The sequence below is a fragment of the Nilaparvata lugens genome, chromosome 9, assembly GCF_014356525.2.
Source record: "Nilaparvata lugens isolate BPH chromosome 9, ASM1435652v1, whole genome shotgun sequence".
NCBI lineage: Eukaryota > Metazoa > Arthropoda > Insecta > Hemiptera > Delphacidae > Nilaparvata > Nilaparvata lugens.
This window is the reverse complement of record NC_052512.1, coordinates 40,581,506-40,596,114: the sequence shown is the minus strand read 5'-3', so window position 1 is coordinate 40,596,114 and position 14,609 is coordinate 40,581,506. Positions and strand designations below refer to the sequence as shown.

Below are 14,609 nucleotides of genomic sequence, written 5' to 3'. Positions count from 1 at the left end.
ATAATTAAATAATCTTCTTTATTCATAAGCTGTACCTCTTTACAATTAAAAATTCTATCTAATATTTGACACATACCAGCACCAGGGTATACAAAGCTTGAGACACTATATGAATGTGGTATTCTATTTTGTAGATAGGATGCCAGATCACGACCTTGACTATCAGAGAATATAATAATTTTCCCCCTTACATGTTCTATAATATTCCTTATTTTAGATTCACTTGTTTGACCCAATGACTCACTGCAGTCCTCACTCACTACTAATTTTCCTACTAATTCAACTTCTTGGCTTACTTTTGATATTATATTAGCAAGATTTTCCCTTTCCAATTCCAATGAACTAATTATACTTCTATTTTCAGCTATATCATGCTCCAAGTTTATAATTTCCTTATACAATTTATCCTTGGTTTTATTGAGTGAGATAAAATTACTGTTTGCAATAGCATAGTGCTGATCATCAGAATCAGTTGACAAACTTTCGGTCTGTATGGCAACACATTGAGTAGTAGGTGAATGTGATGGCACACATTCAGGATGTTTAAGAGATTGAATTTCTGCTATAAGTGCATCCTGATAACCAAGAAGTTCATTAATACGTTCAATGAGAACATCCTTGTCCTGTAGAAAAAGGGGGTCAGTCTGACTACTTACATCAAAAGAGAGTGCCTTTCTTATATTTTTTAAACTTGAATCTACAGACAAACGTGACATCCTACATGTAATAACTCTATTAGTCGTTTTTTCAGCAGTGTCAATTGTTACTGATTTTGATAAAGAATTTTTACAAAGTTGTGGGGGAGTTTGTGTAGCATGTTTGACATGACTGTTTGCAGATGATTTAAAATTTTTTAATGACTTGTCAGTAGTGATGGTACTAGAGCAGCCTTTATGGACACATCTCCAAACAATATCGCCCGAGGACAAGGAATGACTCTTTCTATAACAATTCTTATCATAATAAATAGCATCGTTATTTCTAGTTGTTTTATAAAGAGAAAAAGACATCTTATAATTTCTCTCTAGTCACACTGTATGAGTTATAGGAATAAAACAACAATATTCTTAAGCATGAGAAATGAAAGAAATACATTCAAGTTGGAAATCAAAGAGAAATACAGTTTTAATTGTTAAGGAAAAGTGATAAGATTCCATTCATTGAGTCCACTCAGTTTATTATCTTTTTATTTTTGAGATTAGCGATGATAACTGTCAGTCACTCTCACAACTGCAACTGTCACACACAGAATTAGATTAGACAAGCCAGCCGCACGAGAAACAGGAGCAGCTGACAAGAGAAAGAGAAAGAGTCCGGTACCGTAGTCGAAGCAGATAAGAAATCCACGTGGATCCAGCAGCAGGCTATCCTCGATGCGAGAGATAGTAGTGAGGGTGAGCTCTGCCCAAAGGAAGACTCAAAGAGCGGTAATCGGCTTCAATCGAGTACAGTATCGTTAATCAGTGCAGCCGATAAGTTCACCACCTAATGTATTGGAAAAGTAGTGTTTAGTAGGAAAAATCCTTTGCAAATGCTTGATAAAACTGAAAAGTTGGAGACGTATTTCTGAGCAGTCAATCAAGGTAGTCAATGCTACCAACCTCCCATAGCAGAATCAAAATGTTGAAGGTTATATCGGTGAAGAAATAAATTATTACGATTATTTGAACATTATTACTGATTTTATTTTTACTTTAAGTCAAACCAATACATTGAACTCAAACGTTTTACTTGAGGCATGTTACACACACTTCACAGAGACAGAGTTCAGTACAGAGTCACCAGTGCCTTGCCAATCACACATATTATTATTTAGTCTATTTCATTGTCAAACAACACGCCCCCTCAATGAAATAACCCAAAAAAAATTTATCAATCAAAAAAAAAATAAGTTATAGGAAAATTAACATAGTTCAAAACATCTTAATTATTAAAAAATATTATTTCTAAACTTGACAAAAAGTTCCTTTCCCAAGGGTTTTGTGAAAATGTCAGCAATCTGATCTGAGGATTTTAAATACTCAACTTGAATAACACCTTCAGAAATTTTCTCTCTTACAAAATGATACCTCATATCTACATGTTTCATTTTTTTATGATGCTCAGGATTATGAGCTATTTTGACAGCAGACTGATTGTCTTCAAACAACAAAATACAAGTTTTCTTATTTTCAACAACACAAAAATCAATTAAAATTCCTTTTATCCAACAAGCCTCGCTTGCAGCTTGGCTCAAAGCAACATACTCAGCTTCTGTGCTAGATAATGAAACACTTTGTTGCTTCTTGGTACACCAAGAAATAGTATTACCGAAAACCTTGAAGCAATAACCTGAGGTTGATCTTCTCTCTAAATCACCACCCCAGTTTGCATCTACATAGCCTACAATCATATCATCATTCAATTCTCTATTATATACTAGCTCTAAATCTAAAGTACATTTTACATATCTCAATACACGTTTTAAATTTTTATACAACATTTCACTGGCACAACTTTGGAATCGACTCAAGAAAGATACAGTACAACACAAATCAGGTCTAGATCCTACAACAGCATACATAAGACAACCAATTAGTCTACGACATTTCTTTTCTATTTCTAAAGACTCTGACTTATCTCTAGTCAATAATTCAAAGTTGAAATTTTTATCCATGGGAGTGTCCATTGGCTTACAATCCTGCATGTTGAACTTTTCCAATACATGTTTGAGATACTCCTTCTGACTAATAACAGTTACCCCCTTCTCAATATCTTGTTTGACATTAATTCCCAAGAAATTAGAAACTAAGCCCAAGTCTTTCATCTTGAAATTTTCTTGTAAGACTGATTTCAATCTTGAAACATCATTCTCATCTGAACCAAAAATAAGTATGTCATCTACATACAATAATAGAAATACCTTTTTACCCTCCACAATTTTAGAATACAAGCAATAATCATTTTTAGAAAATTTCAAAATTGATCAAATACTGTCATTATAACGTGGACCTCACTATAGTGTAAGTCTGGGAAGAAATCTACTATCTATGTGATGTCTGCAGGATAACCAATGGAACTCACATAGAACATCTTAAGTTTAAGGAAAAAAACTTGGAGTAATTTCCTTTAAAACAGCACCAAAACCACTTCTGTATTTTGTTTAATAAGATTTATATGAATTTTCAATGTTGTAAAGTACTTTTTGAATCACTCGGTATTTCGAATGAGATTTGAAATTAGCGGCAAATCTAATTCTCTACAATATGGCGGTTTGGTGTACTATGGATTAAACGAGAAGTTTCCCTTCTGTAAGTATACTATGCCATGGTCACTGCATGAGAGAATTTTTTGCCTGTTAGACTGGCAGCTCTGCAAATACGCCGCTTCCAGCATTCTCGTTTTTCGTTAGTTCAGTTTTTGGCTAACGTTTATAGGTTGTGTTGAATTTCTTTAGCCTTTTAAAAAGGTTTTAAGGTGAATATTAGTGACGCATCAAATAAACGTGTTTAGTAGGATACTACCGGTTAAAATCTTTGACAATTATTTCAATGTGAAATTGTAGTGTTTCGCAAAACGGTCTAATATTGATTTTTTCGTTGAACGTATTTTACTGTTGACATGCCAACAGGCGTTTGAAGACCACGTTGTAATTTTGTTCACAGCTTCCAAAAACTATAAACTCTCCTCACAATCTGATTTATTGGGAACAATCTAGATTTTCATCTTACTAACTTAGTGGTAAGTTATTTTTGGTTTTATACTTTTAATTAACTTACCTACGTTTATGGATAAAACAGTTGGTTAGGCCTAAAGTATCTCGAAGTTATTTATCAAATTTATTTGCATCATTAATCGATTTCTTCTTTCAAATAAACTCTTTGTTTTCTCCCAATATCCCTTTTTTGTTAATTTTATTAAATCTCTCGTTAATTTGAACTTTTAACACTAACCTTTACCTTACTTACATTCAAGTAGCCTATAAGATAACCTCAATTTCATGACCGTTAAAAATCTGAACCCGGCCCCAGCTAATATCTTGTAATCAAGTTTTAGTTTACAGGTGTTCAAGTTTTTCCTTTAAAATAAAGATGTGTTTTTTTGAAAAACTAGATTGGCAATATTAGGTTCTTTTTAGTTTACAAATTTGTGTTGCATATAATTTTCTATGCATTAACGGTTTGGAGGTTAAGTTTGAATCCATTTCCAGTTATTTATTTGAATTCTGTTCACTTTAGGTATTCTCAGTGCAACATGTGCCTACTTTTAGATGATTATATGCACCGAAGATGATAAACAGTTGTAAATCTTAGTCTAGATTTTTCTGTAAGTTAGGACTATAGAAAATCAAAGTGGTTTTACCCTATTAATTTTATCTGGTATATCATTTTTCTCCATCGTTAGATTTTTTACTTTCCTTGCCCTATTACCATAAGTAAGGAAAGTATTGCTTTCCGAAAAAAATTAAGGTAGCCTACCCCAATTTCTAAATTTCTATACGTTTCAAGGTGGTCCCTTGAGTACAAAAACGTGGTTTTTGGGAATAGGTCTGTGTGTGTGTGTTTCTTTATAACATTTTTCATTTTGATAGCTTGATGATATACAAATCGAAAAACATTGAAAAATATCACAAGTAGAAAGTTTATTTTTAGCCTTTGCACAGCCTTAAAACCAACTGGAACACAGCAAAGTATGAATATTTCACATACTCAAAAGGAACACATGATATCAAACGGAGCAACAGGAAGTTCAATCGAGACAACCTATCCAAAACTGTATCAATATAAGGAGCCCACGACTGATCACTATCCACAGTCAATCTCAGAAATTTGGCCTTATTAGAAATCAAGTGGTCGCCCATATATCCTATACTATTAAACGAGCAATTTCTATTTATATTTAATATCGGTGACCGAGCTTCGCTCTGCAGTACAAAAGCATTAAAAATGTATTACGAAAGAAGAAATCATAATAACATTCATACAGAAATGTTCTATCCAATCACAGTAAATTGAGATTAATTCCCAGAAGAATGCAATCATTTCCCTCACAAAGGCCCAGTTGCACAAAAGCCGGTTAAATTTTAATCCTGTTTAACTTCATGTGAACCAAATCAGAGAAGGCCATTTCAAAAAGATGGATCTACTGTAGAATTAATCAGGATCGAAAATAACCCGACTTTTTTGCAACCGGCACTAAGTTCCTGATTTAATGATTACAAAAGTTCAACAGCTGAGTCATAATTTTGACACAGTCCCACAAACATGAACTCGCTCACTCAATTCCATCAGACGACGGAATAATTATTATCAGCTGTTTTCCCAAGGATGAATAATAATTATCCTTTCAATGTCCTTCAGCGAGTTTTCCCAGGGATGAGACCTAGTGCAATCGAATCTTTATATTATAAACGTACTATGTTCTGAATTTCGTGAGAATCGTTAGAGCCGTTTTCGAGATCCGGTGAAATATTAACATCTAAACATATAAATAGAAGTTGCTCGTTTAATAGTATAGGATATTGCATGTCACGGGATCTCGAAAATGATTCTCACGAAATTTGAAACCATAGTAGGTTTAATCCGAATGCACTAGGTCTCATCCCTGGGAATACTCGCAAAAGGACATTAAAAGGATAATTATGATTCATCTTTGGAAAAGCAACTGATAATTTCGTTGTCTGTCGATAGTGGAAGCGAGGAGTGAGCGAGTGCATGAGTGTGGGACTAAGACAAAATTATGACTCAGCTGTTGAACTATTGCAATCATTCAATCAGGTACTTAGTGCCGGTTGCAAAATTATGACTCAGCTGTTGAAATATTGCAATCATCCAATCTATTAGTGCCGGTTAAATTTTAATCCTGATTAATTCCAGGAGAACCAATCAGAGAAGCCTTTTTTAAATGGTCTTCTCTGAGTTGATTCACGTGAAATAATTCAGGATTAAAATTTAACCGGTTTTTGTGCAACCGGGCCTTTGTGAGAGAGATTTTTTGCATCCCACTGGGAATTAATCTGTGATTAATTAATAAACTGTGATTAGTTAGAACCTTTCTGTATAACCTATGAATATAATTATTATAATTTCCTCTTTCGTAATAAATTTTCTATGCTTTTGTACTCCAGAGCGAAGCTCGGTCCCCAGATATTGGTCTAACTGGAGAAGACAGATTTGGGCTATGCCTGTTGTCTTCTCTCAATCATTTTATATACTACTACTACTACTAGCCGTCAGGCTCGCTTCGCTCGCTATATCCGTCAAGCCAGGGGGCTCCGCCCCCTGGACCCCCGACTGGATCGTCCAAAGATGAGATCAGCGGGCTCGCTTCGCTCGCATGCATTTTTCATTTGAGCATGCTTCATTCCATCAGAAAGTCAAAGTACTGAGAAAACGCAGAAAAGCTGAGAAAATCGCTGGTTTTGGGGCGTATCTTTCATGAAATATTAGTCACGTCATCACAAAATTTTTAAACCCTACATAAACCTCCGTACCAAATTTGAAAATTTTCTGTCTATTGATGAAATAACTGAGAAAACGCAAAAAAACGTTAATTTTGAGTGTATCCATGGCGTTTTCCAAATTCCTTCTAACACAACATTATTACACCCCAGCGGAGCTTCTGTAGTAAATTTGAACATTTTCTGTTCATTTGTTCTCAATAAAGCTGAAAAAGCGCAAAAAACGCAGATTTTGGGCGTATCTATGGCGTTATTTAAAATTCCTTCTAACACAACATTATTACATCCTAGCTTAGCTTCTGTACTAAATTTAAACAATTTCTGTTCATTTGTTCTCGATAAATCTGAGAAAAAGGAAAAAAAACGCTGGAAAAACGCAGATTTTTGGCGTATCTTTGTATTTTTTTTCAAATCCGTTGTTAGTGCGCGTCTAAAGGGCCAACTGAACATACCTACCAAATTTGAACGTTTTTGGTCCGGTAAATTTTTAGTTCTGCGAGTGAGTGAGTGCCATTTCGGTTTTATATTATACTATAATTATTATTATTTGTGATTGTCAATGAAATAAATAAATGAATATTTACTTTCCTTGCCCTATTACCATAGGTAAGGGAAGTATTGCTTTCCAAAAAAAATTAAGGTACCCCAATTTCAAGTTTTCTATACGTTTAAAGGTCCCCTGAGCCCAAAAACATGATTTTTGGGTATTGGTCTGTGTGTGTGTATGTGTGTATGTGTGTGTGTGTGTGTGTGTGTGTGTGTGTGTGTGTGTGTGTGTGTGTGTGTGGTGTGTGTGTGTGTGTGTGTGTATGTTTGTGAACACGATAACTCCATTCCTAATTAACCGATTGACTTGAAATTTTAAACTTAAGGTCCTTATACCATGGGGACCCGACAATAAGAAATTCAATAAAATTCAATTCAAGATGGCGGAAAAAATGGCGGATAATTACTGAAAAATAATGTTTTTCACGTTTTTCTCGAAAATGGCTCTAACGATTTTCTTCAAATTTATACCATGGATAGCTATTTATAAGCCATATCAACTGACATGAGTCTCATTTCTGGGAAAATTTCAGGAGCTCCGTAATATTATTGAGAAAAATGGCGGATAATCACTAAAAAACCATGTTTTTCACGGTTTTCTCGAAAACGGCTCCAACGATTTTCTTCAAATTTATACCATGGATAGATATTTATAAGCCCTATCAACTGACATGAGTCTCATTTCTGAAAAAAATCCAGGAGCTCCGTAATATTATTGAGAAAAATGGCGGATAATCACTAAAAAACCATGTTTTTCACGGTTTTCTCGAAAACGGCTCCAACGATTTTCTTCAAATTTATACCATGGATAGCTATTTATAAGCCCTATCAACTGACATGAGCCTCATTTCTAGGAAAATTGCAGGAGCTGCGTAATATTCTCGAGAAAAATGGCGAATAATTACTGAAAAACCATGTTTTTCACGATTTTCTCAAAAATTACTCGACTGATTCATTTAAAATTCATACTCTGTATAGTTATTTATCAGCTCCATCAACTGGCATGAGTCTCCTTTCTAGGAAACTAATGGGGGGTTCACCCCATCCTTCGGAAATGGACTTTGTAGCCTCCTTCTCGTGCATGTGGTAGGTAGGTAGAGCAGTCTATAAAAATAACACATAGTCGAAATATTTCATCTGTAGAACAGCTGTTTTGACGTTTTTTAAAAAATCATCGGATTTCACAATTATTTACACAAAGGAAAAAGTACTCTGAAAACAATTATATAAACACATATACAGTAGTCTGATCGTAGTTTCAAATAATTATGTTGCCGCCAATCGTCATTATGTTATTTCTCTAAATTATTGTCGTGGGTAATTTCTCTAAATTATTGAATGAGGCTCCCAGTTTAATGAGCAAGGAAAGTTGTGTGTGTGTACCACACCAGATTTTTTTTAATAAAATTAGTAGAATTGATGGTGATGTTGTGAAATCTCTCCATTATAAGAAAACAAAGATATTGTCAAATTTCACTAAAAATTTATTAAAAACTTTAAAACAGAACCATGGTTTCACGTAGTTAATCAACACATCATCAGCTGTACTGAGGAATGAGGATACAGAAACATTCTTGACCGAATATTTTTTAAACTGAGGAGAACTAACTGTGTATTGGCTTGGTTGAATTCATGGTATCCATTCTTATTCTGTTCCAGAATGAGTATAAATAAATTAATTGTGTTACCATATATAATATTTTAATGGTGAAATTGACTGATGACAAATGAAATAACCTAGTGCTCAAATACGAAATTTGTTGATTAAAACATGAATCTATTGACTCCTCCCGTTTTTACTTTCCTTGCCCTATTACCATAGGGTAAGGAAAGTATTGCTTTCCAAAAAAAATTAAGGTACCCCAATTTCTAAATTTCTATACGTTTCAAGGCCCCCTGAGTCCGAAAAAGTGGGTTTTGGGTATTGGTCTGTATGTGTGTGTGTGTGTGTGTGTGTGTGTGTGTGTGTGTGTGTATGAGTGTCTGTGTACTTGATATCTCATCTCCCAATTAACGGAATGACTTGAAATGTGGAACTTAAAATCCTTCCCCTATAAGGATCCGACATGAACAATTTCGATGAAATGCAATTCAAGATGGCGGCTGAAATGGCGAAAATGTTGTCAAAAACAGGGGTTTTCGCAATTTTCTCGAAAATGGCTCCAACGATTTTGATCAAATTTATACCTAAAATAGTCATTGTTAAGCTTTATCAACAGTCACAAGTCCCATATCTGTAAAAATTTCAGGAGCTCCGCCCCATCTAGTTGAAGTTTGATTTTAGATTCTCAACTCTTTGCCTTCATATACAATATGAACAAAAAAATTTAAGTGGAAAAGATAAAGCATGAAAATCTCTACAATTAATGTTCAGTAACATTTTCACCTAAAATTTAAAATAAGCTCGAAATTCGAGAAAATGTTATTATTTCAATTGCAAACTGTTGGCAACTGTTGATTCTATTGAATCATTCACTATGAAGAGATAGCAGACCTCGTGTGTCTCCAGCGTTATAGTCCTGTCACCAGCTGGCTAAGATCTTTGCATAGTAGACTTGAGATGCGCGGGTACACTAGCGTCAGGTGATAGATTTTCATAGCGGGACAAGGAAAGTTGTGTGAGTGCGCCACACCAGATTTTTTGATATTATCCCATTGACATGTTAAACAGATAGCAGACCTCGTGTGTCTCCAGCGTTATAGTCCTGTCACCAGCTGGCTTAGATCTTTGCATAGTAGACTTGAGATGCGCGGGTACTCTAGCGTCAGGTGATAGATTTTCATAGCGTGACAAGGAAAGTTGTGTGAGTGCGCCACACCAGATTTTTTTATATTATCCCATTGACATGCTAAACAGATTTTGTACACTTGCCAATACTTTTCTTGTGATATTCTTGCCAACTGTATTGACGTTCAAAAACTGAATGCTGTCTGATCTTATAGCCCCTCAATCTGTTTTATTGGATGCTTTTGTTGATCATTCAAACTTGTAATATATTAAGATTATTCCAGACGTGAAACAATAAACAGTCTGTCTATTAGACTTATTTCACACAATATTATAAACAATATCGGGGACCTAGCTTCGCTCTTGAGTACAAAAGCATAAAACAATTATTAAGAAAGAAGAAATTATAATAACATTCATACAGAAATGTTTATCTAATCACAGTAAAAAGTAAATTCGTATGGCTTTTGTTGGTGGGGAGTCCCTTTCGGGAAGGTCCCACCGCCTGAATATATAATTTAAGCCGTCAATGGGCCTTACGACTGTCATACTTCAGCCGGGACCGACTGTTTAACGTGCCCATCCGATAACACGGGAGTGATCTGGTTAAAAAACTTTTGGTATTGAGAGGGTTTGAACCCGGGATCTCTATGCTGCTACGCAAGCACTCTATCCACTAGACCACGGATCACTCCCACAGTAAATTAAATTGACAAAATTGTAACGTGCTATAAATTTTCGGCTCTAAATTTATTGTCTAAATTCAATATTTTCTAAATTTGGCTTAGTGGTTTTGTGTTTTGTTTCGGTTTTATTTATGTTTGGACTTTTTAACATCAAAATGAGCTTTATTCCGAAGTGAAAAGTGTAAATTTGAAGTTTTGTGCTGACTATAACCTTAGTGTCCGGTTTCCCCTTTAGGGAACTTTGGACTATATACGGCGAGGTGCAACTACCCTTGGGTCTCCCCACCATTCAAAGCGATACGCTAATAATAATAACAGTAAATTAAGATTAATTCTCAGAGGAATGCAAAAATTTCCCTCACAAAGGCCCAGTTGCACAAGAGCCAGTAAAATTTTAATCCTGATAAACTTCACGTGAACCAAATCAGAGAAGACCATTTCAAAAATATATATATATCTACTGGAATCGATCAGGATTGAAAATAACCCGGCTTTTTTGCAACCGGCACCAAGTACCTGATTGAATGATTACAAAAGTTCAACAGCTGAGTCATAATTTTGACACGGTTTCACACACATGAACTCGCTCACTCACTTCCATCATCAACAGACGACGAATTTGTCAGCTGTTTTTCCAAGAATGAATAAACCTTTTAATGTCCTTCAGCGAGATTTCCCAGGGTTGAGACCTAGTGCAATCGAATTTTCATATCAGACCTACCAAAATTTGAGTTCTGTCACTATTATGTTAGTACCAAGTTGAAGAACTTATCTATACTAGTAGTTCTGTGAACAGTAGACCTCACGCAGAATTCTCATCCACAAGTAGTATCTGATTGTAACTATAGACCTTATGGGAATACAGCAATAGACTGGCTTCTCCACACATCTGTGTAATCAATTGTCAGCTGATTTATGATGAATTATTCTATAGTCTGATTTTTACTCTAATATTGGCGTATGAAGGAGGCTCCTTCTTCCTTTTATATTATCCTTGAAATGCAAAATTTCCAAAAACCTTGTATATACGTCGACGTGCAATTATAAAAGGAACATACCTGTCAAATTTCATGAAAATCTATTACCGCGTTTCGCCGTAATTGCGCAACATAAGAACATATATAAACATTTAAACATTAAGAGAAATGCCATACCGTCGACTTGAATCTTAGACCTCACTTCGCTCGGTCAATAAAGGAAAGAACTGGCTTATACACGTACGGGATAGGAAAATTAGGTTTGACGCATGCATCATCACGTCTCAACTACTGGACTTGAAATCAAAAGTCCATCATCAACTTCCACAAATCACTTCCATCATCAACAGGACGACGAAAAAAATATTATCAGCTGTTTTTCCAAGGATGAATAATAATTATCCTTTTAATGTTCTTCAGCGAGTTTTCCCAGGGATGAGACCTAGTGCGATCGAATCTTTATATTATAAACCTACTATGTTCTGAATTTCGTGAGAATCGTTAGAGCCGTTTTCGAGATCCGGTGAAATACAAACATATAAACAGAAGTTGCTCGTTTAATCGTGTAGGATAGGCTATAACCTACAGGTAGATTTATTAGGAGGCAATAAAAAAATTCCCTTAGATATTTCTATAGTGAGGTTCACGTTATAATGACAGTGGATAAAGATAGGAGAATAGCGATGCCGATTCTCTGCATTAATTAATTATATTTCCACACTGTCAAAAACGTAATTGGCATCGTTGTGGACCTAGAAAAGGATAGTACCACCGGCTTTGTCGAATGATAGACAAGGATAGCAATTCCAAAGTTGATCAAATACTGTCATTATAACGTGGACCTCACTATAGCAACAGATGCTCTTTTGTATCTTCTCAGAAGCAACGTGTTGCATTCGAAAAGATGCACAATGAGCTTTAATGTATCTTTCCACTAGCAACAGATACCTCACTATAGATGCACATCGTATCATAATTCAGTGTACAGTGAAGAGTAGTTGATTCAATTTCAAAAAATTACTTTTTTGAAAATAATGTTCATTTTGAATACTTTATTGAGATTCACATTATAAAGGCAGTGGAGAAAGATAGAAGAACAACTTTGCCGATCCACTGTCTTGTCAATGCCTTCTATGGAGCATAACTGATACTGGTTCATTGATGTAATATTGACTGATCATTCTCGTTTAAAATAATCAATTATATTTCATCAAGCAAGAAATTATATTTATCAGTTGAATGAAAAAGACTGAGATGATTCATTCAATATGAATAATTACCACAATATCAACTTCTCAACTACACAAAAAATATTTATCAGTTATTTCATAATGAATTTTCATAACTAAGATGAAATATTTTGTTAATGAATTATTAATTCCACATTGTTAAAAACGATCTGGCAACAGAGCAAAGGGGGAAAGAGATAGTGCTATCCGCTTTGTTGAATGATAGACAAGGATAGCAATGCAATTGCTACTCAAACACTGCCATTATAACGTGGACCTCACTACAGGTTCCCTATTTGAATAAATTTGAAGCTTTAAAAATACAGAATTTGAACTATATAAGATAATAATATAAAATATCTTAGGCAAATAACTTACATTCAATTTAATAAATTTTATAAAATATACATTTTTCAGTTTCAGAATATCAAAATACAAAAGAAAATGTTTAGCCTTCCGGTAGTAGCGACCTACTCAATCACACGAACAGTCGCGTGTTGTATTTTTTACAACATTCAATTTTTCAAGTGTTATGTACTCTGTTTACTGTCAAAACATATTAATTAATCGTATAATTACTTTTTCCATCTTCTTGGATTATTTTACGCCTATGAACATTTGGATGATTACCATTTCATATAGGTACAATCCCAATAAGGTACATCAAGCAAAGCCGTCAATTCTGCGTTATTGGTTCGTTTACAGTCCCCGTATACAGTCTCTCCCTATCTTATGCACTGTGGCGACTAAATGGCACCTAAAGACTGAACCATTGCTCGGTTGATACTGCAACTCAGTGGAGTGATGGGGAGAAAGTTTTGGAATGTATAGGTGACTCATTCACTGACACCACCCCATTCAATAGTTTTGTGCAGCAAAAAAACTGCACACTGTTGTACTTTTTACAACAGCGCGACTGCCGGAAGGTTGAAAAACCCTATCAAATTTTTAACTTGCAGACCTGTGTATTGAATTGATAAGACCAATGTTTTGTCACTCCATCAGCTCTAAGAATCACTAATTGAAAAAGAGAGTCAATTTCCTACCATGGTCATTGATTTGTCATTATATCATTCGATTTTTACTTTCCTTGCCCTATTACCATAGGTAAGGAAAGTATTGCTTTCCGAAAAAAATTAAGGTACCTCAATTTCTGAATTTCTATACGTTTCAAGGTCCCCTGAGTCCAAAAAAGTGGTTTTTGGGTATTGGTGTGTGTGTGTATATGAGTGTATGTGCGTCTGTGTACACGATATCTCATCTCCCAATTAACGGAATGACTTGAAATTTGGAACTTAAGGTCCTTACACTATAAGGATCCGACACGAACATTTTCGATCAAACGCAATTCAAGATGGCGGCTAAAATGGCGAAAATGTTGTCAAAAACAGGGTTTTTTCGCGATTTTCTCTAAAATGGCTCCAACGATTTTGATCAAATTCATACCTAGAATAGTCATTGATAAGCTATATCAACTGCCACAAGTCCCAAATCTGTAAAAATTTCACGAGCTCCGCCCCAACTATCCAGAGTTCAATTTTAGATTTCCAATTATCAGGTCTCAGATATAATTTAAACAAAAAATTTCTAGTGGAAACGATTAAGCATGGACATCTCTTCAATTAATGTCCAGTAACCTTTTCACCTAAAATTGAAAATACGCTTGAAATTTGAGAAAATGTAATTATTCAATATTGCAAACTGTTGGCAACTGTTGATTCTATTAAATCATTCACTATGAAGAGATAGCAGATCTCGTGTGTATCCAGCGTTATCGACCTGTCACCAGCTGGCTCAGATCTTTGACTTGAGATGCGCGTTTACACTAGCGTCAGGTGATCAATTTTCATAACGGAAGGAAAGTTGTGTGAGTGCGCCACACCAGATTTTTATACTATATCATAGAGAAAATAGAATGCAATCCAAATGATAGTAATAATTGAATAGAATTTAATTGATTACACTTTATACTCTGATTCAATCGTCATCCTATAACGGAAATCA

General features: G+C 34.9%; 1 protein-coding gene across 5 annotated transcripts in view; it reads left to right on the top strand.

The window, feature by feature from the left end:
- Positions 1-3,384: 3,384 nt before the first annotated feature.
- LOC111062054 (solute carrier family 12 member 2-like) overlaps positions 3,385-14,609 on the top strand; it is a 184,199-nt gene continuing 172,974 nt past the window's right edge. For 3 of the 5 annotated variants that reach the window (XM_039435874.1, XM_039435872.1, XM_039435873.1), the window contains exon 1: positions 3,386-3,720. The gene's annotated coding sequence lies outside the window, so the exon portion shown is untranslated. Of the gene's footprint in view, positions 3,721-14,609 lie in introns of all 5 variants that reach the window. The other 2 variants (XM_039435870.1, XM_039435869.1) reach the window with 1 other exon arrangement.